The following is a 24,188-nucleotide window of genomic DNA, read 5'->3' on the forward strand; positions in this document are numbered from 1 at the left end:
TACAGCAACCTTGAGAAAGAAAAACAAAGATGTACGTATCACAATTCCAGATTTCAAGCTATACTACAAAGCTACAGTAATCAAAACAGTACTGTACTAACCAAACATAAACAGATCAATGGAACAGAATAGAGGCCTAGAAATAAACCTATGCTTATATGGTCAATTAATCTATGACAAAGGAGGCAAGAAGATAAAATGGAAAAAGCTCTCTCAATAAATGGTGCTGAAAAAACTGGATGGTTACATGCAGAACAATGAAAGTGAACTATTGTCTTATACCATCCACAAAAATAAATGCAATGAATTAAAGACCAAATTGTGAGACCTGAAGTCATACAGTTCCTAAAAGAAAACACAAGCATTAATCTCTTGCACATGGACCTTAGCAATATTGTTTGGGTCTGTCTCCTCAGGTAAGGGAAGCAAAAGCAAAAATAAACTACTGGAATTATATCAAACTAAAAAGTTTTCACGCAGTGAAAGAAACCATCAATAAAACCAAAAGACAATCTACTGAATGGGAGAAGATATTTGCAAATGTTATATCCAATAAAGGGTTAATATCCAAAATATATAAGAAATTCCTACAACTCAACATAAAAAAAAAATAATAATCTGATTTAAACATAGGCAGAGGACCTGAACAGACATGTTTCCACAGAAGAGAAACAAATGACCAACAGACACATAAAAAGATGTTCAACATTACTAATCATCAGGAAAGTGCAAATCAAAACCACTATGAGATATCACCTTAGTCCTATCAGAATGGTTAGTATTGGAAAGACAAGAAATAACAAGTGCTGGTGAGGATGTGGAGAAAAAGGAACCCTCAGGCACTGTTGGTGGGAATGCATGTTGGTGGAGCCATCCTGCAAAACAGTATGGAAGTTGTTAAAAAAATTAACATTTGAAAAACCATATGATCCAGAAATTCCATTGCTGTGTATTTACCGCTCCCAAAATGAAAACACAATTTGAAGAAATATACAGCCCTGTGTTTACTGCAGCACTATTTTCAATAGCCAAGATAGGAAAGCAACCTAAATGTTTACTGATAGAGGAATAAAGAACTGGTATATACACACACAATATCACTCATCCATAAAAAAAGAATGAGATTTTTGCCATTTGCAACAACATGGATAGACCTAAAGGGTATTATGCTAAGAGAAATAAAGAGAAATACCATGTGATTTCACTTATATGTGGAATCTAGAAAACAAAACGAACATACATTAACATAAATACAGAGAAAAATGCATTAAATGTTAATTTTTAAGCTCATTTTGCCATATTTGCCTTGTTGGCTACAGCACATTCATTTAAAAAAAATTAACGGCCATTTTTCAATGAGAAAAATTTTATCAGAAACCTCAATTACAATGGAGTCAGGAGGCCAGCGGGGAGAGCATTTCACCCCCTACCATTCCTAGCCAATTGCAGACCCAAAAAAGAAAAGATGGGCCTTGCATGTGGATACTACTTTACTATCCCAGCAGGAGGAAGAAAGGCTTTCCTCCACTTCCTGGCAACAGTCCAGCCAATGAAAGACTGTCACAACTCAGCCAATGAAGAGCCACTACATTCTGAGCTCCCAGTTTACTTCTTTCTTACCTCCTTTCCTCTATAAAGGAACTTTCCTTTGTTCTGTGGTCTTGTGTATGATTTTGCCTTAGCTTGCTTGTCCTAAACTACAGTTCTCTGCTGTTGCCGAATCAACCCATTTTTTGCTAGTAAAATAACCAGTAGTCTTATTTTCAGGTTAACAGAAAAGTCACAGATCAGGAAAGAACTCCCAACTACACCTTTCACACAATCTCGTTTGCTACCTGATTACTGACATTTTCTAGTGATACTTTAGTCATGCCCACTTGTATTCATTTAGGTGCCGAGAGAATGTATGTCATCGCGGTAAAGCTAGTTGTTTTATCTGTCACAGAAAAATGTGAAATGATACTGTTTGTATACGAATCAAAAGACAGCAGGAGGGGAAGAATGAAGGGGAGTCAGTCAGAGGGGGAGACGAACCATGAGAGAGGATGGACTCTGAAAAACAAACTGAGGGTTCTAGAGGGGAGGAGGGTGGGGGGATGGGTTAGCCTGGTGATGGGTATTAAAGAGGGCACGTTCTGCGTGGAGCACTGGGTGTTATGCACAAACAATGAATCATGGAACACTACATCAAGAACTAATGATGTAATGTATGGTGATTAACATAACAATAAAGAAATTTTTAAAAAGAGAGAGAGCAAAGTTTCCCAAATGATCATTTAGAAGGAATTTACTTGGAAACATTGTTTATAGGCATGTTAAAAAAGAAAAAAAGAAAGCAAGGGTTTTTGGCTTCCAATAATCTGGAGATTTGTTCTAACTTCACTTACACAATTTTCATTGTTTCCCCTTCTATTCAGTATCTAGGCAGAGTGAAGACTTCAACATTTGCAGATAATTGGTTTTTCTGAAGTGTAAGGCTGAATAATACGTTTCCTTCTCCCTGATAACGATGTTCTTACAGCCACTCTTCTTAGCTCTTTTGTTACTCCTAAATTGTTTCTCAGTAAATGAGGAGTAAATGTTTTCCTTTGTTCTGTTTTTTTTTAAAGATTTTATTTGAGAGAGAGAGAATGAGAGACAGAGAGCATGAGAGGGAAGAGGGTCAGAGGGAGAAGCAGACTCCCCGCTGAGCAGGGAACCCGACATGGGACTTGATCCCGGGACTCCAGGATCATGACCTGAGCCGAAGGCAGTCGCTTAACCAACTGAGCCACCCAGGCAGTTTTCTTCCAGTATATTTTACTTTTCCTCTTTTTTCTGTTAAAGCCATTACTATATTCCTGAAGGCATAGGGATCTTTACTTACTAGTTTGCCAGACATTTTAAGCTACTGATGATCTGAGCCTGCCAACATAAAAACACTCACGTCCATCAGTAGTGTAAGACAGTGCAATGGGTAATAACTTTGTATAATAAATAAAGTCTGCTATCCTCTCTTTGGAGAAATATGCTACTAATTCATAGTAGGAGAACTGCAAAAGTGTTTCTCCCGTGAGCTGTTACATTTTTAGTCTCTAGGTTCTTTGCTGAGGGGGCTGACAGGAGAGGGAGATGAGGGTGTCAGCTTTAGTTCCAGAAAAGTCAAATTACATGACCACAATGAATCACATGGATGAAGCTGAGCTCACTGGTAACTAGCACCAACTATGAAACCAAACTAACCCAACGCTCTTCATCATTCAAATATTGCTTTTGAGGGTCAAATACTATTGTGATCTTTATTTTTCTATTTCTTCAAAAGTATGCCAGCTTAATTATTTTTTTAAGACAATGTCATTTGATATTTTATTTCAGTTACCATGTCTACACTTTTTACATAAAGAAAAAAGGCATTCTGGGGCAGAACAGAATTGCAAAACTAAATATTTTATTTCAGTAGTGACTCGAAAAAGCCATGATACTTATTTCCTTTTTACTTTATTTTTTTTCCACTTAAAATACTGTAAGCCACAGAGCTGTGAGTTCTTCTATATTAAAGTGAAATAAAACATCTGATAATGAACAAAAATGTCTACAAAATGGCAACAAGTCTTCCTCACATTCTTAATATATTCTTTTGTCCCTCAGTGATGGGGTATGAATGCTTAAAATTTGACTTCCTGAGGAGACAAGTGAAAAACCTAGAGACATATAAGGAGCAAAACTCCAGGAAATATTATCAAAGCTTCCACATACTTTCCACTTTAAAACAATACAATTTTTACTTTATATATCCTTGTCACTAACATGTCATAGAACTAGAACCCTTCTGGAGACAAAGCAATGAGATAATTACATATCTCAGAGTCTGAATTTAGGCTGTAGCAAAAGTAAAACAAATTCCAACATAAAGATCCTTTTGTACTATACAGTACAGGTCCAAATTTCTACATTAAGGAAAGCTGATCTTATAACTGATAATTGATATACAGTCAATTGTGTTATGGCTTCGGTCCTGATGTTTTGAGAGATTTAAAAGAAGAATAGTATCCATTTATTTAAAAAAAAAAAGTTTTTAAAAAAAATTTTTTGAGAGGGAGAAAGCGTGTGCAAGCCAGGGGGATGGGCAGAGGAGGGGATGAGGGAGAGAGACAATCTTAAGAAGGCTCCACACTTAGCATACGGCCTGACCCGGGGCTCTATCTCATGACCCTGAGATCATGACCTGAGCCAAAATCAAGAGTCAGATGCTCAATTGACTGAGTCTCCTAGGCGCTTCCCAGTATCCTTCCTTGCATATAATTTCACAAATACAGTACTCTCACAAGTAAGTATGGCTGACTTTTTGAATTCCCTTAATGCTGTCCACATTTCTGGAAACTGGAACTTCTAGACACATGATGAACATCAGGTGAAAAATTCTCCTTGATAAATTGTAAGAATAATTCATTTCTTCTATCACAAACACAATTCTAATTCCTTACCCAGATTTATAATTAGATATAGCTTAGAATCATTACTCTTCATGAAATTTTCCCAATGTAGCTGATTGAAATTTCCTCTTAAAATTATGAATGTTTACTTATTTAAAAAAACACTTCTAAGCTTTTCTTTTTTAAGATGCTTTCTCCGATCTTCCAAATTAATACTAATAATTTATCTTGAGGAAGAACAAAAGAAACACTCAAGTAAATGAAGTTTTTGGATTGCTTTTGGGGTCTTCGGGGGGTGGTGCTGGTTTTTTTGGTTTGTTTTTTGTTGTTTTTGTTTTTGTTTTTACAATACAAATAGAAATTAAGCAGTTTATCTTTCTTTCTTTTTTGCTTTGACTCGGGACAAAATCTTTTCCAGTGTAAAGTACATAGCCAATTCTAACCACGGTTTTAAACGTTATATGTAAATCTCCAGTTAATAAATAATTTTTTTGAAGATTTTATTTATTTATTTGACAGAGAGATAGAGAGCACAAGTAGGCAGAGCGGCAGGCAGAGGGCGAGGGAGAAGCAGGCTCTCACTGAGCAGGGAGCCTGATGTCGGGCTCCATCCCAGGAACCTAGGATCATGACCTGAGTCTAAAGCAGATGCTTAACCAAATGAGCCACCCAGGCGCCCCAAGAAATAACTTTTTAAAATGGAATTCGCAATGGTAACTCCACCACTGACTTTTCATCCAACTTTTCCATCACTCTGATATTTTTCTTGCTGGATCATTTACACATTTTGCATTAACATGTGCTAAAATAAAACAGTAAACTATCTTCCAATTACTATGTAAGAATAAAATGACTCAAATGTGCTCTAATGGAGTATATTATTTAGTCATTTTAAAAGACTTCCCCTAATTTAGGTATGTGTCATGATCAGCAAGAAACAAAACATTACCTTTAACTTGAGCCAAACATTCAAACAACATTTGCAAAACAAATTAATAAGCTTCCAGGGCACCTGGGTGGCTCAGTCATTAAGCGTCTGCCTTCAGCTCAGGTCAGGATCCCAGGGTCCTGGGATCAAGCCCTGCATTGGGCTCCCTGCTCAGCAGGAAGCCTGCTTCTCCCTCTCCCACTCCCCCTGCTTGTGTTCCCCCTCTCGCTGTCAAATAAATAAGTAAAATCTTTAAAAAAAATTTATAAGCTTCTTACTTCCAACTTTAGATTTTATTTTCTTGATGCCAGGGAGATTTAAGAGTTAGAAAATGAGCAGAAAATATTCAGTCAGGAGCATGTTATGTCATAAGAAGTTGTCAAAGAGTAGTTCATATTTTGGATAAGAGAAAAGTAACTCATAATTAAGTATTGTCTGAACAACTCTAAAAGCAGTACATGTTCATAACTTACTCTTTTTAAGATACACCTATAAGGTTTCTTTGTAAAATCATGAAAAGGAACAACTCGGAAAGGTTTTTAACTAGATATACAATAAGCATTAAATAAATTAGTTTCTTGTCCCACATTCTTAAAAAGTGGTAACACAAAAACATCAACAAAATTGTTTCTAGCATCTAAGTTTTACTACATACAATAGTACTAAAATTATGTATTTATAACATGCCCATAAAACATTTATTTCCTTCTGGTTTATTTCTTTTCCTTTTTGTTACAGAAAGATGTCCTCAGGTACTTATTCAAATGAACTAATTTTCAACTGCCATAAGCTAAAATGTGAAAATATCGACATATTTGAAAAACAGCCTTTACTATACTTTCTATTTAAAATCACATTCACTGTTCCTAAGATATCAGATATTTTCTATCTGTGCAAAACTGGAAGATACATTCTGAGAAACGAGAGAAGCATTTGGGCAAATCAGTCTTATGAAGAATATCAAATATAAACTGTACCAATATAAACTGCATTAAAGTCAGGCTTAGTTTTATGAGAAAGTTTTCAAAAGATCTGTGCTTTAATCGTCAAAATTTTAATGACAACTCAAAAGGGAATTCGTATTATAAATGTTGTGTTAAAAAACAAAGGATTCAAAGGTTGTAATAGTGCTAATGAACAGTTCAATTTAGAAGAATGATGTGCGTGGGCAGGCAGGAGGGAAAGGAAGGGTCCGGAGGGAGGAGAATGGCTGAGGGTAACTGAGGTCACAGCCTGTCTTCAATACACACCTCCTACTCAAGAGTAATAAAGGAGAGAAAATGTGTTCTCAGAATCACAGTTTCTCCTCTAGACCTTATTTAATGCTTTATATCTAAATGTTAAAGAGCCATAAAAATTAATACAGAGAATACATGAGAATCTAATATATGGAACATACATTTCAATTCCATTGGTACTCAGAACTTTTAAAAACATGTCAACATGAAAACTGCTGGCAAGGTCGTAATTAAGCTATTAAATTATCAAATTAAACTCCTTGTTTAGGTAAGACAGGGTGAGACAAACAAAAATGAAACTCACACTAGAGTAACAAGATGTTTTCAAGGAAAAGTACTTGTGGTTCCCATGATGACTGGCACTGACTCTAAAATAATTTACTTTAAAAAAAGTTTGAATTGCATTTTATTACAGTTGAACAAATATGTGAAAAGTTCAAACTACACTTTGATTTTCATAACACAGTTATTAAATTCAACTACAATTGGATATATTAAGATCCAATAATCTATTCATCAAAGGCTTGTACCATATATAATTATCATGTTCTATAGTTTGTACAATCAAGTTGATACAAAGTTAAAAAAAAACTATGTTCAAATTCCTCTTATAATTTAAATACAAACATTATCGTCAATCTAAAGTTAATCACCAGGAAAAATTTAATGCAAGTGATGGCTCTGATTTTTATCTTCAAAGAATTCTCATTTTAGTTTTTTAGTGACTATTTCTTAAAATACAAAGGATTTTGGAATGCTTGAAAAATAAGGATATATGTAGCAGTCATCTTCTTAACTCTTCAGAAACCACGTTGCATTTAATCAATGATTTTCTGGTAAGTTTATCCAAGTGTAACTATATTCTTTAAGGCCACATTGATTTTAAATCTTAGTTAATTCACAGAGAATTCCAAATTAAAAATGCTAGGACTTAAATCTTTTTAAATATGACAGACTTCCATCTGTATACAGTATCAAAAAAGAAAGCAAAACACTTAGTACCAAGGAATTAAACCTCAAATTTATTCATAAAGTAATAATTCTGTTTTATTTACCAAAAATGCAGAAAAAGTGACTAGGCAGTGTTGGAGATACTAAGGATTTAAATTTAAACAGAATACATTTTTCAAATTTATTTTTCATAACTTTCATTTTTGTCATAACTTTCTCAACTTCTTCACTCCCTTTTTACAGTGATTCATAGGAAATGTAATTACACAGAACATTGTCTTTGATTAAATTAAGGCATCCATTTCTGTTCTGGGTTTGTCACCGACCTGTTGTGTGCTCTTGGGGAAGTCACTTCGCTTTTCTGTGTAATTAGGTAATAATCAGTATAAATTTATTCTGACCCTCTCAACTGACCCAACAATAGACGGTTAAGGGAAAGTGGTTTAGAAAAATAACAGACAACTCATTTTTTTAGTATATTTTTATCAGGAAATCAGTCAATCAAACAGATAACTGGATAAAATTGGGTTAGCTTGGGGGCGGAGCAAGATGGCGGAGGAGTAGGAGACCTAGATTTCGTCTGGTCTCAGGAATTCAGCTGAATAGGGATCAAACCATTCTGAACACCTACAAACTCAAAAGGAGATCAAAGAGGAGAGTAGCAACAACTCTCTAAACAGAGAAGTGACCACTTACTGGAAGGTAGGACGTGCGGAGAAGTGAATCCGAGGCGATATTCGGGAGGATAGACGGCGGGGGAGGGGCCTCCGTCGGCCGCTTCTGGCAAGAGATAGAGCCGCGGAGCACAAAATCGGACCTTTTAGAAGTCGGCTCCGCTGACGGACGTCGCTGCAGTGGCTAAGCAGGGGGTGGGACCCTCGCGGGACAGTGTGGTCTCAGGACCCTTGGGGTCACAGAAAGACTAGGGGTGCCTGAGTGCGGCAGAGCTCCCAGGGATCGGAGCGGGGAAGCCGGCTGCAGAGACGGAGCCGAGGCGCGGGCTCTCAGCTCGGGGTTGCCATAGGCTGTGATCCGCGGCCCAGTCGGGCCACTGCTCCTCCAGCAGGGACCCAACAGGCAGCAGATCCGGGGAGACTCCCCTTCCTTCCCGGGGAGGAGCGGCGCGGGAAGGCACCGCAGGGATCTGCTGGGTTTGGAGACTCCACACAGGGTCGGGTGCCAGAGATAGCAGCGCTCAGTCACAGGCCGGGTGAGCACGGAGAGTGGCCAGAGACCAGGGACAAGGGAGTGACTGCTTTTCTCTCTGGGCGCACTGAGGAGCGGGGCCCCGAGTTCTCAGCTCCTCCGGGTGGAGATTGGGAGGCCATGATTTTTGCCCTGGTCCTCCAAGGCTGTACCGAGAGCTTGCAGGGAACAAAAGCTCCTGAGAGCAACCCAAGCAGCTTGCTTAGCCCTGACCGACAAGGGTGGGGCAATTCAGCCTCCGGCAAAGACATCTGGAAACCACAGCAAAAGGCCCCTCCCCCAGAAGATCATCACGAATAGCCAGCAAGCCAAGACCAAGTTTACCGGTCAAGGAGAACGGGAGAACTCCAGCGCTAGGGGAATATTGCACACAGAATTCATGGCTTTTTTTTTTTACCATGATTCATTAGTTCATCAAAGTTAATTTTTGTTAACTGTTTTTCTTTCTTTTTCCCTTTTTCAACCAACATCTTATCAATCTCTTTTTAAAAAAAAAAAATTTTTATTTTTCATTTTTAGAGTCATATTTTATCCCTTCATAGTAGTTACACTTATTTTTGGCATATATATATAAGTTGTTCTCCCTTTAAAATTTTGAGATACAGTTTCTTCTAACAGATCAAAATATACCCTAAATCACTAGTGTATGGCTCTGTTCTAGTCTCCTGCCTGATCACATCCATTCCCTTTTTTCTTTTTTTTTTAAATCTTCTTTTTTCAAACAACTTCTTATCTTATCAAGTCCTTTTATATAATCTTTTATAATTTTCATTTTTACAGTCATCTTCTATCCCTTCATTGTATCAACCCTTATTTTGTACATATATGTCTTTCTTCCTTTAAAATTTTAGGAGGCACTTTTTTCTAACAGACCAAAATACACCCAAAATCTAGTGTGTGGCATTGATCTATGCACTAGCCTGATCATATTTGATCACATTCTGCTTTTTTTGTATTCTTCTGTTTTTGTTTTTATCTTTTTCTTTTTCTTTTTTCTTTCTCTTTCTTTTTTCTTTCTTTCCCTTTCTTTTCCCCTGGTTTCAGGTCTTTTCTGATTTGTATACAGTATATTTGCTGAGGACGTTGTAAACCTATTACCATTTTCTTCTCTCATTCATCTATTCTCCTCTGGACATAATGACAAGACCAAAAAAAATCACCTCAGCAAAAAGAACAAGAGGTAGTACCGTCAGCCAGGGACCTACTCAATACGGACATTAGTACAATGTCGGACCTAGAGTTCAGAATCATGACTTTAAAGATACTAGCTGGGCTTGAAAAAAGCGTGGAAGTTATTAGAGAAACCGTTTCTGGAGAAATAAAAGAACTAAAATCTAACCAAGTCGAAATCAAAAAGGCTATTGATGAGGTGCAATCAAAAATGGGGGCACTAACTGCTAGGATAAATAAGGCAGAAGAGAGAATCAGTGATATAGAAGACCAAATGATGGAAAATAAAGAGGCTGAGAAAAAGAGGGAGAAACAACTACAGGATCACGAGGGCAGAATTCGAGAGATAAGTGATAAGACGAAACAACATTAGAATAATTGGGATCCCAGAAGAAGAAGAAAGAGAGAGGGGGGCAGAAGGTATGTTGGAGAAAATAATAGCAGAGAACTTCCCTAATGTGAGGAAGGAAAGAGGCATCAAAATCCAGGAGGCACAGAGAACCCCTCTCAAAATCAATAGTAATAGGTCAACACCCTGACATCTAATAGTAAAACTTACGAGTCTCAGAGACAAAAGAAAATCCTGAAAGCAGCTCGGGAGAAGAGATATGTAACCTACAATGGTAAAAATATTAGACTGGCAACAGACCTATCCACAGAGACCTGGCAGGCCAGAAAGGACTGGCAAGATATCTTCAGAGCACTAAACGAGAAAAATATGCAGCCAAGAATACTATATCCAGCTAGGTTGTCACTGAAAATAGAAGGAGAGATAAAAAGCTTCCAGGACAAACAAAAACTAAAGGAATTTGCAACACGAAACCAGCCCTCCAAGAAATATTGAAAGGGGTCCTCTAAGCAAAGAGAGCCTAAAAGCAGCAAAGATCAGAAAGGAACACAGACAACATACAGTAACAGTCACCTTACAGGCAATACAGTGGCACTAAATTCATACCTTTCAATAGTTACCCTGAATGTAAATGGGCTCAATGCCCCAATCAAAAGACACAGGCTATCAGATTGGATTAAAAAACAAGACTCATCCATATGCTGTCTGCAAGAGACTCATTTTAGACCCAAAGACACCCCCAGATTGAAAGTGAGGGGGTGGAAAACCATTTACCATGCTAATGGACACCCAAAGAAAGCTGGGGTGGCAATCCTTATATCAGACAAACTAGATTTTAAAACAAAGACTGTAATAAGAGATGAAGAAGGACACTATATCCTACTTAAAGGGTCTATCCAACAAGATCTAACAATTGTAAATATCTATGCCCCTCACATGGGAGCAGCCAGTTATATAAGGCAATTAATAACAAAAGCAAAGAAACACATTGACAACAATACAATAATAGTGGGGGACTTTAACACCCCCCTGACTGAAATGGACAGATCATCTAAGCAAAAGATCAACAACGAAATAAAGACTTTAAGTGACACACTGGACCAAATGGACTTCACAGACATATTCAGAACATTCCATCCCAAAGCAACGGAATACACATTCTTCTCTAGTGCCCATGGAACATTCTCCAGAATTGATCACATCCTAGGTCACAAATCAGGTCTCAACCGGTACCAAAAGACTGCAATCATTCCCTGCATATTTTCAGACCACAATGCTTTGAAACTAGAACTCAATCACAAGAGGAAAGTCGGAAAGAACTCAAATACATGGAGGCTAAAGAGCATCCTACTAAAGGATGAATGGGTCAACCAGGAAATTAAAGAAGAACTAAAAAAATTCATGGAAACCAATGAAAATGAAAACACAACTGTCCAAAATCTTTGGGATACAGCAAAGGCAGTCCTGAGAGGAAAGTATATAGCAATACAAGCCTTTCTCAAGAAACAAGAAAGGTCTCAAATACACAACCTAACCCTACACCTGAAGGAGCTGGAGAAAGAACAGCAAATAAAGCCTAAACCCAGCAGGAGAAGAGAAATAAAGATCAGAGCAGAAATCAATGAACTAGAAACCAAAAGAACAGTAGAAGAGATCAATGAAACTAGGAGCTGGTTCTTTGAAAGAATTAACAAGATTGATAAACCCCTGGCCAGATTTATCCAAAAGAAAAGAGAAATGACCCAAATCAACAAAATCATGAATGAAAGAGGAGAGATCACAACCAACACCAAAGACATACAAACAATTATAAGAACATATTATGAGCAACTCTATGCCAGCAAATTAGATGACCTGGAAGAAATGGGTGCATTCCCAGAGATGTATCAACTACCAAAACTGAACCAGGAAGAAATAGAAAACCTGAACAGACCTAGAACCACGAAGAAAATTGAAGCAGTCAACAAAAATCTCCCAAAAATCAAAAGCCCAGGGCCACATGGCTTCCCAGGGGAATTCTATCAGACATTTAAAGAAGAATTAATACCTATTCTCCTGAAACTGTTCCAAAAAATAGAAATGGAAGGAAAACTTCCAAACTCATTTTATGAGACCACCATTACCTTGATCCCAAAACCAGACAGAGACTCCATCAAAAAGGAGAATTACAGACCAATATCCTTGATGAACATGGATGCAAAAATTCTCACCAAAATACTAGCCAATGGGATCCAACAGTACATTAAAAGGATTATTCACCACGACCAAGTGGGATTTATCCCTGGGCTGCAAGGCTGGTTCAACATCCGCAAATCAATCAACGTGATACAATACATTAACAAAAGAAAGAACAAGAATGATATGATCCTCTCAATAGATGCAGAAAAAGCATTTGACAAAGTACAGCATCCTTTCTTGATCAAAACTCTTCAGAGTGTAGGGATAGAGGGTACATACCTCAATATCATAAAAGCCCTCTACGAAAAACCTACAGCGAATATCATTCTCAATGGGGAAAAGCTGAGAGCTTTTCCCCTAAGGTCAGGAACGCGGCAGGGATGTCCACTCTCACCACTGCTATTCAACATAGTATTAGACGTCCTAGCCACAGCAATCAGACAACAAAAAGAAATCAAAGGCATCCAAATCGGCAAAGAGGAAGTCAAACTCTCACTCTTTGCAGATGATAAGATACTGTATGTGGAAAACCCAAAAGACTCCACCCCAAAACTGCTAGAACTCATACAGGAATTCAGTCAAGTAGCAGGCTATAAAATCAATGCACAGAAATCAGTGTCATTCCTATACACCAACAACAAGACAGAAGAGAGACAAATCAAGGAGTCAATCCCATTCACAACTGCACCCAAAACCATAAGATACCTAGGAATAAATTTAACCAAAAAGGCAAAGGATCTGTACTCAGAAAACTATAAAATACTCAGGAAAGAAATTGAGGAAGACACAAAGAAATGGAAAAACGTTCCATGCTCATGGATTGGGAGAACAAACATTGTGAAGATGTCAATGCTACCTAGAGCAATCTACACATTCAATGCAATCCCCATCAAAATACCATCCACTTTTTTCAAAGAAATGGAACAAATAATCCTAAAATTTGTATGGAACCAGAAGAGACCCCGAATAGCCAGAGGAATCTTGAAAAAGCAAAGCAAAGCTGGCGGCATCACAATTCCGGACTTCCAGCTCTATTACAAAGCTGTCATCATCAAGACAGTATGGGACTGGCACAAAAACAGACACATAGATCAATGGAACAGAATAGAGAGCCAGAAATGGACCCTCAACTCTATGGTCAACTTATCTTTGACAAAGCAGGAAAGTATGTCCAATGGAAAAAAGACAGTCTCTTCAACAAATAGTGTTGGGAAAATTGGACAGCCACATGCAGAAGAATGAAACTGGACGATTTCCTTACACCACACACAAAAATAGACTCCAAATGTTTGAAAGACCTAAACGTGAGACAGGAGTCCATCAAAATCCTAAAGGAGAACACAGGTAGCAACGTCTTCGACCTCAGCCGCAGCAACTTCTTCCTAGAAACATCACCAAAGGCACGGGAAGCCAGGGCAAAAATGAACTATTGGGATTTCATCAAGATAAAAAGCTTTTGCACAGCAAAAGAAACAGTCCACAAAACCAAAAGACAACCGACAGAATGGGAGAAAATATTTGCAAATGACATATCAGATAAAGGGCTAGTATCCAAAATCTATAAAGAACTTATCAAACTCAACACCCAAAGAACAAATAATCCAATCAAGAAATGGGCAGAAGACATGAACAGACATTTTTCCAAAGAAGACATCCAAATGGCCAACAGGCACATGAAAAAGTGCTCAACATCGCTCGGCATCAGGGAAATCCAAATCAAAACCTCAATGAGATACCACCTCACACCAGTCAGAATGGCTAAAATTAACAAGTCAGGGAACGACAGAAGTTGGCGGGGATGTGGAGAAAGGGGAACCCTCCTACACTGTTGGTGGGAATGCAAGCTGGTACAACCCCTCTGGAAAACAGTATGGAGGTTCCTCAAACAGTTGAAATTAGAGCTACCATTCGATCCAGCAATTGCACTACTGGGTATTTACCCCAAAGATACAAATGTAGGGATCCGAAGGGGTACGTGCACCCCAATGTTTATAGCAGCAATGTCCACAATAGCCAAACTGTGGAAAGAGCCAAGATGTCCATCGACAGATGAATGGCTAAAGAAGATGTGGTATATATACACAATGGAATATTATGCAGCCGTCTAAAGGAATGACATCTTGCCATTTGCAACGACGTGGATGGAACTGGAGGGTGTTATGCTGAGTGAAATAAGTCAATCAGAGAAAGACATGTATCATATGACCTCACTGATATGAGGAATTCTTAATCTCAGGAACAAACTGAGGGTTACTGGAGTGGTTGGGGGTGGGAGGGATGGGGTGGCTGGGTGATAGACATCGGGGAGGGTATGTGCTACGGTGAGCGCTGTGAATTGTTCAAGACTGTTGAATCACAGATCTGTACTTCTGAAACAAATAACGCAACATATTTTAAGAAAAAAGAAAAAGAAGAAGATAGCAGGAGAGGAAGAATGAAGGGGAGTACGTCAGAGGGGAGAGGAACCAGGAAAGGTGAGGGACCCTGAAAAACAAACTGAGGGTTCTAGAGGGGAGGAGGGTAGGGGGATGGGTTAGCCTGGTGATGGGTATTAAAGAGGGCACATTCTGCATGGAGCACTGGGTGTTATGAACAAACAATGAATCATGGAACACTACACCAAAACAAATGATGGTGATTAACATAACAATAAAAAAATTTTTAAAAAATTGGGTTAGCTTACATGGTAATGAAGGATTATCATATCCTGAGGGTTTGGTATAGGCTAGTTTCATTCTTTCAGGACCCTAGAAATGCTATTTCAGATGATCACAGGGAATCACCTGTAATTTCAGTTTGATTACAGAATCTACCAACCTAAACAATGTCCAATAGGATTATTTCATTCCAAATTAACTAAAAATCAAGCCAGCAACTTTATTTTTACTTTTAAATAGTATGGGTTTGGGCGCCTGGGTGGCTGTCAGTTAAGCATCTGCCTTCAGCTCAGGTCAGGATCCCAGGGTCCTGGGATCAAGGCCTGCATCAGGCTCCCTGCTCAGCAGGAAGCCTGCTTCTCCCTTTCCCACTCCCCCTGCTTGTGTTCCCTCTCTTGCTGTCTCTAATAAATAAATAAAAAATCTTAAAAATAAACAAATAGTATGCGTTTACTATTTATTTGGAAACTGCTTTTTGTAATTGCTAAGTTATATATATATACGTATTTGTACAATTTTTACAGCAATATGGAAACAAACGCTAATCAACAGTAATTTATATTTAGCTGTAAGTTTAAACTAGATGTTATGTAAAATCTGCCCCCTAATTTTTTTGGTAACAGTTAACTGGAAGAAACATGATATCATATTCACTAAAAAATCCCTTTTTACCTTGATTTAGGAATGTGAAGATTTTAGTGTGGGTCTCTGAGTGGAGACTATGACATTTGGGAGGGTTCCCCCCCCCAGAAGAAATATGAATTATTCTGGATCACAATGATATCATAAAGGATTTTGTTTTGTACTCTTTAGGAAAGAACAAATAGCTAGAGTAAACATAATTAGTGAGTTGGCATTCTCAAGGGCCTAAAAAGCAAGGCTTTATGAAAAACAATGTTTTTTTTAAGATTTTATTTATTTGAGAGAGAGAGAATGAGAGAGAGAGAGAGCACATGAGAGGGGGGAGGGTCAGACGGAGAAGCAGACTCCCTGCTGAGCAGGGAGCCCGATGCGGGACTCGATCCAGGTACTCCAGGATCATGACCTGAGCCTAAGGCAGTCGCTTAACGAACTGAGCCACCTAGGCGCCCTATGAAAAACAATGTTGTAAACATGAACAGTAATGGAACTATGTTAAAATTTAATGAACTTGAATTTATAGCAGAGGGAAAAAATTAATGTCTATTTCTGAGAATTCTTTATCTCCCATTATTTACTCTATACAAATCTATATAACAAATTAAAGCATCTTTCACAAGTACTTGAAGGGAGGTTGAGAAGAGGAAACTTTAGAGTTCTACAGTATGTATAGGAGATATAAATCTATAGAATTTTAAAATTTACTGGTAAAAATATCAGCAGAGAGGGGCTGTCCATAGATACTTCTTCAAGAAAGGCAAATTTACTTTCGTAAGCCATGGTATCTGTCAAGCACTATATTAGATTAATTTACACTTAGTAACTCATTTTCCCTTCCCTATAACCCTCTTGGAAATATTTTTGGGGACATATTTAAACCTCCAGAAACATTTTACACCAGCCTTATTTTATCTGTATGGTTACCAAGCTTTCATATCATGATATCTTAAAAAAACACAAACAGGTTTGAAAGATTAAGGTGACAAGCTTTCAGCACGAAAAAAAAAAGATTTTGTTTTTCACTATCTGTAATTTGTTCACTTAAAAATTTCTTTTTTGGTCTTTTCCTGTCTTAGAGCTCACCCATTCTCCTCCTTCTTTCTCCCCTATTAGAAGGCCACCATTTTGAACTGTATTCTGTAACAAATTCCAAACACCAACCAATTTGGGCCCAGGGGAAATGATGCATAAAGATGACTGCTAAACATATTTCTAGCATGGCTAAAATACTCCTCAGGTTTTGTGGGGGCTTTTTAAAGATTTTTTTTATTTATTTGAGAGAGAGAGAGGGAGAACACGAGTGGGGTGAGAGGCAGAGGGAGAAGCAAACCCCCCGCTCAGCAGGGAGCCTAAGGCAAGGGTCAACCCCAGGACCCTGAGATCATAACCCAAGATGAAGGCAGATGCTTAACCAACTGAGCCACCCAGGCACTCCAAAAACACTCCTCAGGTTTTTTACAGTGAGCTATACTAAGTGTTAGTACGATGTTCGTGATCTAGTTCAAGATCTCACATTTCCTAAAAACTCCAATACCTGTATGCTGTAAGTTCCCCAAATCTAAAATATAAATAGAGAGGTTTGTTACTCATATATAGTAAATAAAGCTACACCTATAATGAAATCAACTGGAGAGAGAGGTTAAAGTATTGACCTGGCTAACCATTAGAATAACTTCATAACTTTTTTTTTTTTTTAAAGGCAAAGGCCTAGAATCTACCCATGCTAATTAAATCACAATCTCTGAGGGAGATGTTTGGCTACTAGTCATTTTTCTCCTAAGGTGACTGCGATGCTCAGCCAAGTTTGAGAGCTACCGATATTGAATCAGAAGAGATTACCTATCCTAATCCTATAAAAAGGAATTTTAATATTTGAAAACTGTGTTTAAGATGATCAACAAAGTACAGAAATCAAGGGATAATATGGTTTAATAAGTGGGAATTTGGAAACTGAGACTGAAAATATAACCAATTTCTTGAGTTTCAAAGTAGTGGTGGTTGGTTAAAAATATAGAAAGAGTTTTTAAAGAGAGATTTTTAACATATATAAATGTTTATGGGAAAGATCCAACAGACAGGGAGAAATTGAGGTTATGAAACACAAATGAGAAAAATCCATCCTTAAGGTCCAAGACTAAATGAATAGTCGAGATCCACAGGAGAAGAAATGTACACTATAAACAAAGATATCTCCTTTCCTTCCTATAAAAGAAAAAACGAGTCCAAAGCAAGTGTACAAAACTCAAAGAAGGTGAGAGAATCCAATAAAATAATTTCTCCTTTTCCTCTAAAATTGGATCTAATACTACCTGTGGGGAAAAAAGTAAATCTGCTTTATAAGTAATAAATATTCTCTAGGTATTAACTGACTTAATTCTTTTTGTTTTTAAAGATTTTATTTATTTATTTGAGAGAGAATGAGAGATAGCACGAGAGGGAAGAGGGTCAGAGGGAGAAGCAGACTCCCTGCTGAGCAGGGAGCCCGATGTGGGACTCGATCCTGAGACTCCAGGATCATGACCTGAGCCGAAGGCAGTCGCCTAACCAACTGAGCCACCCAGGCGCCCCTGACTTAATTCTTAAAACAACTCAATGGCATAGGTACTGTCGCCCTTAGTTACAGATCAGAAAACAGAGAGAGGTTAAGCAACTTGCCTAAAATGACAGGGGCAAAATGATCTGTCAATTAGACTCTGAAGCAGGAGCTCTTAGCCTCCACATTACTATATATAGTCCGTCAGCTAAGGTTCCCCACCACTGCACAGACTAGGGTGAAGTGTTTTCCTCTCATATCAGACAAACCTCACTGTTTCTACTCTTTAATTTAATTACCTTAACAAAGTTACTTAACCTTTTTTAGACTCATATTATTAGCAAAATGAAGATAATAGAAACTTCCTCAGAGAATTGCTGGGAAAAAAATTAAATTCCACTGCATGTTACAGATATTTATGTACTTCCAATATTAGCAAGGCACAGCTCTGAGTACTGAGTGCTATAGCAATCTGGAAAGAAATTTCTTTCATAGAGTTTATGTCCTAAAAGAAGGGAAGCAGCAGCAGCAAGTGCACAAATTCCACGGACTGGAAAAGATTTGTCTTAATTCCCAAGGATTTACAACTTCAGAGAAAAATTAACCTCCAGTCTCCTTCATCCACAAGTGCTGCTTCTATTTTGCATTGTTAGCCCTTTTGAGAAACATACACCTTAATGATTTTCAACATAGCAACCAAAAGCACAGAGTAAGCATTTGTGATGCTGAAAGAGAGGCATCCTCTCAATAAACAAAATAGGTAATATCTTAAGGTTTTGTGAAGAGATGATTAACAATAGCCAAAAGAGGGGTTCAGGAAAAGATGGCAGAGCATTAGGGGACCCTATTGCAACCAGTCCCCGGAATTGAGCTGGATATCTACCAGACCACTTTGAACACCCATGAAATCAGCCTGAGATGTAAGAAGATAGATCTGGATCTCTACAAACAGAATATTGCAGGCGGTTGGTTTCGAGGTATGAAGTGGGGAACTGTGATTCCACAGGCACATATCCAAAGATAAATGGAAGGGGGAGGGAGCTGCCATAAGCGCTGGCACTGGGAAGGTGAAATAACACAGTGCAAAAGCCTCCAGTGCTGGGGACAGGGCACACACTCGGGGACTGGTAGTGGCAGGGAAAGGACTTTAGGGCAGCCCCCCAGACTGAAACCTGGAGCAGCAGGGCCCAGCGTACGAACTGGGGGTGGCTGGCGATTTTAGAAGCACAGAGGGCAGAGACGTGCCCCCACACCCCGACCTGGAGGGAGGACTGGGGGCACTGCTGAAGGGCGCACAACCCATGACACTGCAGTTTATAGCAGCAAAGACAGAAACGGAGAGAGTGTGGCCTGGAGAGCTCACTGAAGAACAGACTGTGATATCTCTGCTCTGAGGCAGAGGGTTGGAAATGAACTCTTCTCATCTGATTCTCAAAAGAGACGCAGAAAGCCACCAGGGAAAGCCACCAGAGAATAAAAGACCCCAAAAACCGGTTTTCACTGAGCCCATTCTGCCCCCCCACAGGGGGCACGGCAACTCTGCCCAAACAGGGTTGCCTAAGTAACAGTGCAGCAGGCCCCTCCCTCAGAAGACAGGCGGGGAAAACAAGAGGCCTGCAATTATAAGGTCCCTATAAAACAGGTGCATTTTGCTTGGTTGTGGTCAATAATTTGGACTCTGTACATTCCATCAGCCACCCCTCAACAGAATGACTAGGAGGAGGAACCCCCAAAATAGGAAAGACTCAGAGACTATGACTTCTGCCACAGATTTACAAATGGATACAGATATAACCAAAATGTTGGAAATGGGATTCAGGGTAGCAATTGTGAAGACAATAGCTAGAATGGAGAAATCGATGAATGGCAACATCGGGTCTCAAAGGGCAGAAAGGAAAGCTGAGCTGGCAGAACTTAAAAATGCTATCAATGAGATCCAATCTTATCTAGATAATCTAACAGCGAGGGTAAGCGAGGCAGAAGAATGAACCTAGACCAGTTGATAGAAAAGAAGGAAAAAGAGGAGGCCAGGGAAAACTCAGAATCCATGAAAACAGAATCAGAGAAATAAGTGGCACCATGAAACATTCCACTGTCAGAATTATTGGGATCCCTGAGGGGGTGGAAAGAGAGGACTAGAAGATATATTTGAGCAAATCAGAGCTGAGAACCTCCCTAATCTGGAGAATGAAACAAACATTCATGTCCTAGAGGGAGAGAGGACCCCTCCCAAGATCAAGGAAAACAGGCCAACGGCCCAGCATGTAATGTAAATGTAAAACTCGCATCTTAGAACTAAAGAAGCCATTTTTTTGCATGTTTAGTTTTCTTTAAATTTTTTTATTGTTATGTTAATCACCATACATCACATCATTAGTTTTTGATGTAGTGTTCCATGATTCATTGTTTGTTCATAACACCCAGTGCTCCACGCAGAACGTGCCCTCTTTAATACCCATCACCAGCCTAACCCATCACCCTACCCCCCTCCCCTCTAGAACCCTCAGCTTGTTTTTCAGAGTCCATAGTCTCTCATGGTTCGTCTGCCCCTCCAATTTACCCCCCTTCATTCTTCCTCTCCTATCTTTTTTTTTTTTCCTTAACATATATTGCATTATTTGTTTCAGGGGTACAGATCTGTGATTCAACAGTCTTGAACAATTCACAGCGCTCACCATAGCACATACCCTCCCCAATGTCTATCACCCAGCCACCCCATCCCTCCCACCCCTCACCACTCCAGCAACCCTCAGTTTGTTTCCTGAGATTAAGAATTCCTCATATCAGTGAGGTCATATGATACATGTCTTTCTCTGATTGACTTATTTCACTCAGCATAACACCCTCCAGTTCCATCCACGTCGTTGCAAATGGCAAGATGTCATTCCTTTAGACGGCTGCATAATATTCCATTGTGTATATATACCACTTCTTCTTTATCCATTCATTTGTCGATGGACATCTTGGCTCTTTCCACACTTTGGCTATTGTGGACATTACTGCTAAAAACATTGGGGTGCACATACCCCTTCGGATCCCTACATTTGTATCTTTGTGGTAGATACCCAGTAGTGCAATTGCTGGATCGTATGGTAGCTCTATTTTCAACTGTTTGAGGAACCTCCATACTGTTTTCCAGAGGGGTTGCACCAGCTTGCATTCCCACCAACAGTGTAGGAGGGTTCCCCTTTCTCCACATCCCCGCCAACATCTGTCGTTTCCTGACTTGTTAATTTTAGCCATTCTGACTGGTGTGAGGTGGTATCTCACTGAGGTTTTGATTTGGATTTTCCTGATGCCGAGTGATGTTGAGCACTTTTTCATGTGTCTGTTGGCCATTTGGATGTCTTCCTTGGAAAAATGTCTGTTCATGTCCTTACATACAGAGGAAGAACATCAGAATAACGTCCGACCTACCCACAGAGACCTGGCAAGCCAGAAAGGGCTGGCAAGACATATTTAGGGAAATAAACAAGAAGAACATGCAGCCAAGAATACTTTATCTGGCAAGCCTGTCATTTAGAATGGATGGAGAGATGCAGAGCTTCCAAGACTGGAAGAAACTGAAAGAATATGTGACCGACCACTAAGCCGGCCGTGCAAGAAATATTAAGGGGGGGTTCTATAAAAGGAGAAAGACCTCAAGAGTGATATAGAACAGAAATTTACAGAGACAATCTATAGAAACAAGGTCTTCACAGGCACGTGATGACAATAAATTCATATCTTTCAATAATCACTCTCAACGTGAACAGCCTAAATGCTCCCATAAACGGCAAGGGTTGCAAATTGGATAAAAAGACAGGACCCATCCATATGCTGTCTACAAGAGACTCATTTTGAACCTAAAGATACATCCAGACTGAAAGTGAAGGGATAGAGTTCCATCTTCCATGCCAATGGACCTCAAAAGAAAGCTGAGGTAGCAATTCTATATCAGACAAATTAAATTTTAAACTAGAGACTGTAGTTAGAAACACAGAAGGACACTATATCATTCTTAAAGGGTCTAACCAACAAGAAGATCTAGTACGCCCCCAACATGGGAGCAGCCACCTACATAAGCCAACTGTTAACCAAAATAAAGAGTAATATTGATAATAATATGTTAACTGTAGGAGACCTCAATACTCCACTCTCAGCAATGGACAGATCATCTAAGCAGAAAATCAATAAAGAAACAAGAGCTTTGAATGACACACTGGACCAGATGGACCTCATAGATATATAATAGATATATACAGAACATTCCACCCTAAAACCACAGAATACTCATTCTTCTCGAGCACACACAGAACTTTCTCCAGAATAGACCACATCCTGTGTCACAAATCAGGTCTCAACTGATACCAAAAGACTAAGATTTCCTGCGTATTCTCAGACCATAATGCTTTAAAACTGGAACTCAATCATAAGAAAAAATTTGGAAGAAATTCAAACACTTGGAAGCTAATGACCACTCTGCTCAAGAATGTTTGGGTCAACCAGAAAATCAAAGCAGAACTTAAACATTTCATGGAAACCAATGAGAATGAAAACACATTGGTCCAAAACCTATGGGATACTCCAAAGGCAGTACTAAGGGGTAAATACATAGCTATCCAAGCCTGACTCAAAAAAAAAAAAAAAAACCAGAAAAATCCCAAATTCACCAACTAACTTTACACCTTAAAGAACTAGAGAAAAAGCAACAAATGATGCCTAACCCACACATTAGAACAGAAATAATTAAGATTAGAGCAGAGATCAACGAGTTAGAAACCAGAAACACAGATCAGATCAAGAAAACTAGAAGCTCGTTCTGTGAAAGAATTAATAAGACCGATAAACCACTGGCCAGACTTATCCAAAAGAAAAAAGATGCAAATTAATAAAATTATGAATGAAAGGAGAGAGATCATGACTAACACCAAGGAAATAGAAACAATTATTAGAAATTATTATCAACAACTTTATGCCAATAAGCTGAGCAACCCGGAAGAAATGGATGCCTTCCTGGAAACCTAAAAACTGCCAAGACTGAAACGGGAAGAAATTGACAATCTGAATAGGCCAATAACCAGTAACAAGATTAAAGTAGTGATCAAAAACAAGAGTCTGGGGCCTGATGGATTCCCTGGGGAATTCTACCAAACATTCAAAGAAGAAATAATACCTATTCTCTTGAAGCTGTTTCAAAAAATAGAAACAGAAGGAAAGCTTCCAGACTTACTCTAAGAGGCCAGCATTACCTTAATCCCCAAACCAGGCAAAGACCCCATCAGAAAGGAGAATTTCAGACTGATATCCCCGATGAATATGGATTCCAAAATTCTCAACAAAATCCAAGCTAATAGGATCCCACAATACATTAAAAAGATCATCTACCACGACCAAGTGGGATTTATCCTCAGGATGCAAGGGTGGTTCAACATTCGCAAATCAATTAATGTGATAGAACACATTAATAAGAGGAGAGAGAAGAACCATATGGTCCTCTCAATTGATGCAGAAAAAGCATGTGACAAAATATAGCATCCTTTCCTAATTAAAACTCTTCAGAGTATAGGGATAGAGGGAACATTCCTCAAGTTCATAAAATCCATCTATGAAAAACCCACAGCGAATATCATCCTCAACAGAGAAAAGCTGAGAGCCTTTCCCTTAAGATCAGGAACATGTCAAGGATGCCCACTCTCACCACGATTGTTCAACATAGTACTAGAAGTCCTGGCAACAGCAATCAGGCAACAAAAAGAAATAACAAGTATTCAAATTGCAAAGAAGAAGTCAAACTCTCTCTCTTTGCAGATGATATGATACTTTATGTGGAAAATCCAAAAGACTCCACCCCCAAATTACTAGAACTCATACAGCAATTCAGTAATGTGGCAGTATATAAAATCAATGCACAGCAATCAGTTGCTTTCTTACACACTAACAATGCA

The 24,188-nt window shown here is 38.8% G+C and overlaps 1 pseudogene; it reads left to right on the top strand.

The window, feature by feature from the left end:
* LOC113911091 overlaps positions 1 to 24,188 on the top strand; it is a 34,727-nt pseudogene that overhangs the window by 6,354 nt on the left and 4,185 nt on the right.

Source organism: Zalophus californianus, chromosome 12, assembly GCF_009762305.2.
Source record: "Zalophus californianus isolate mZalCal1 chromosome 12, mZalCal1.pri.v2, whole genome shotgun sequence".
In the NCBI taxonomy this organism is placed as follows: domain Eukaryota; kingdom Metazoa; phylum Chordata; class Mammalia; order Carnivora; family Otariidae; genus Zalophus; species Zalophus californianus.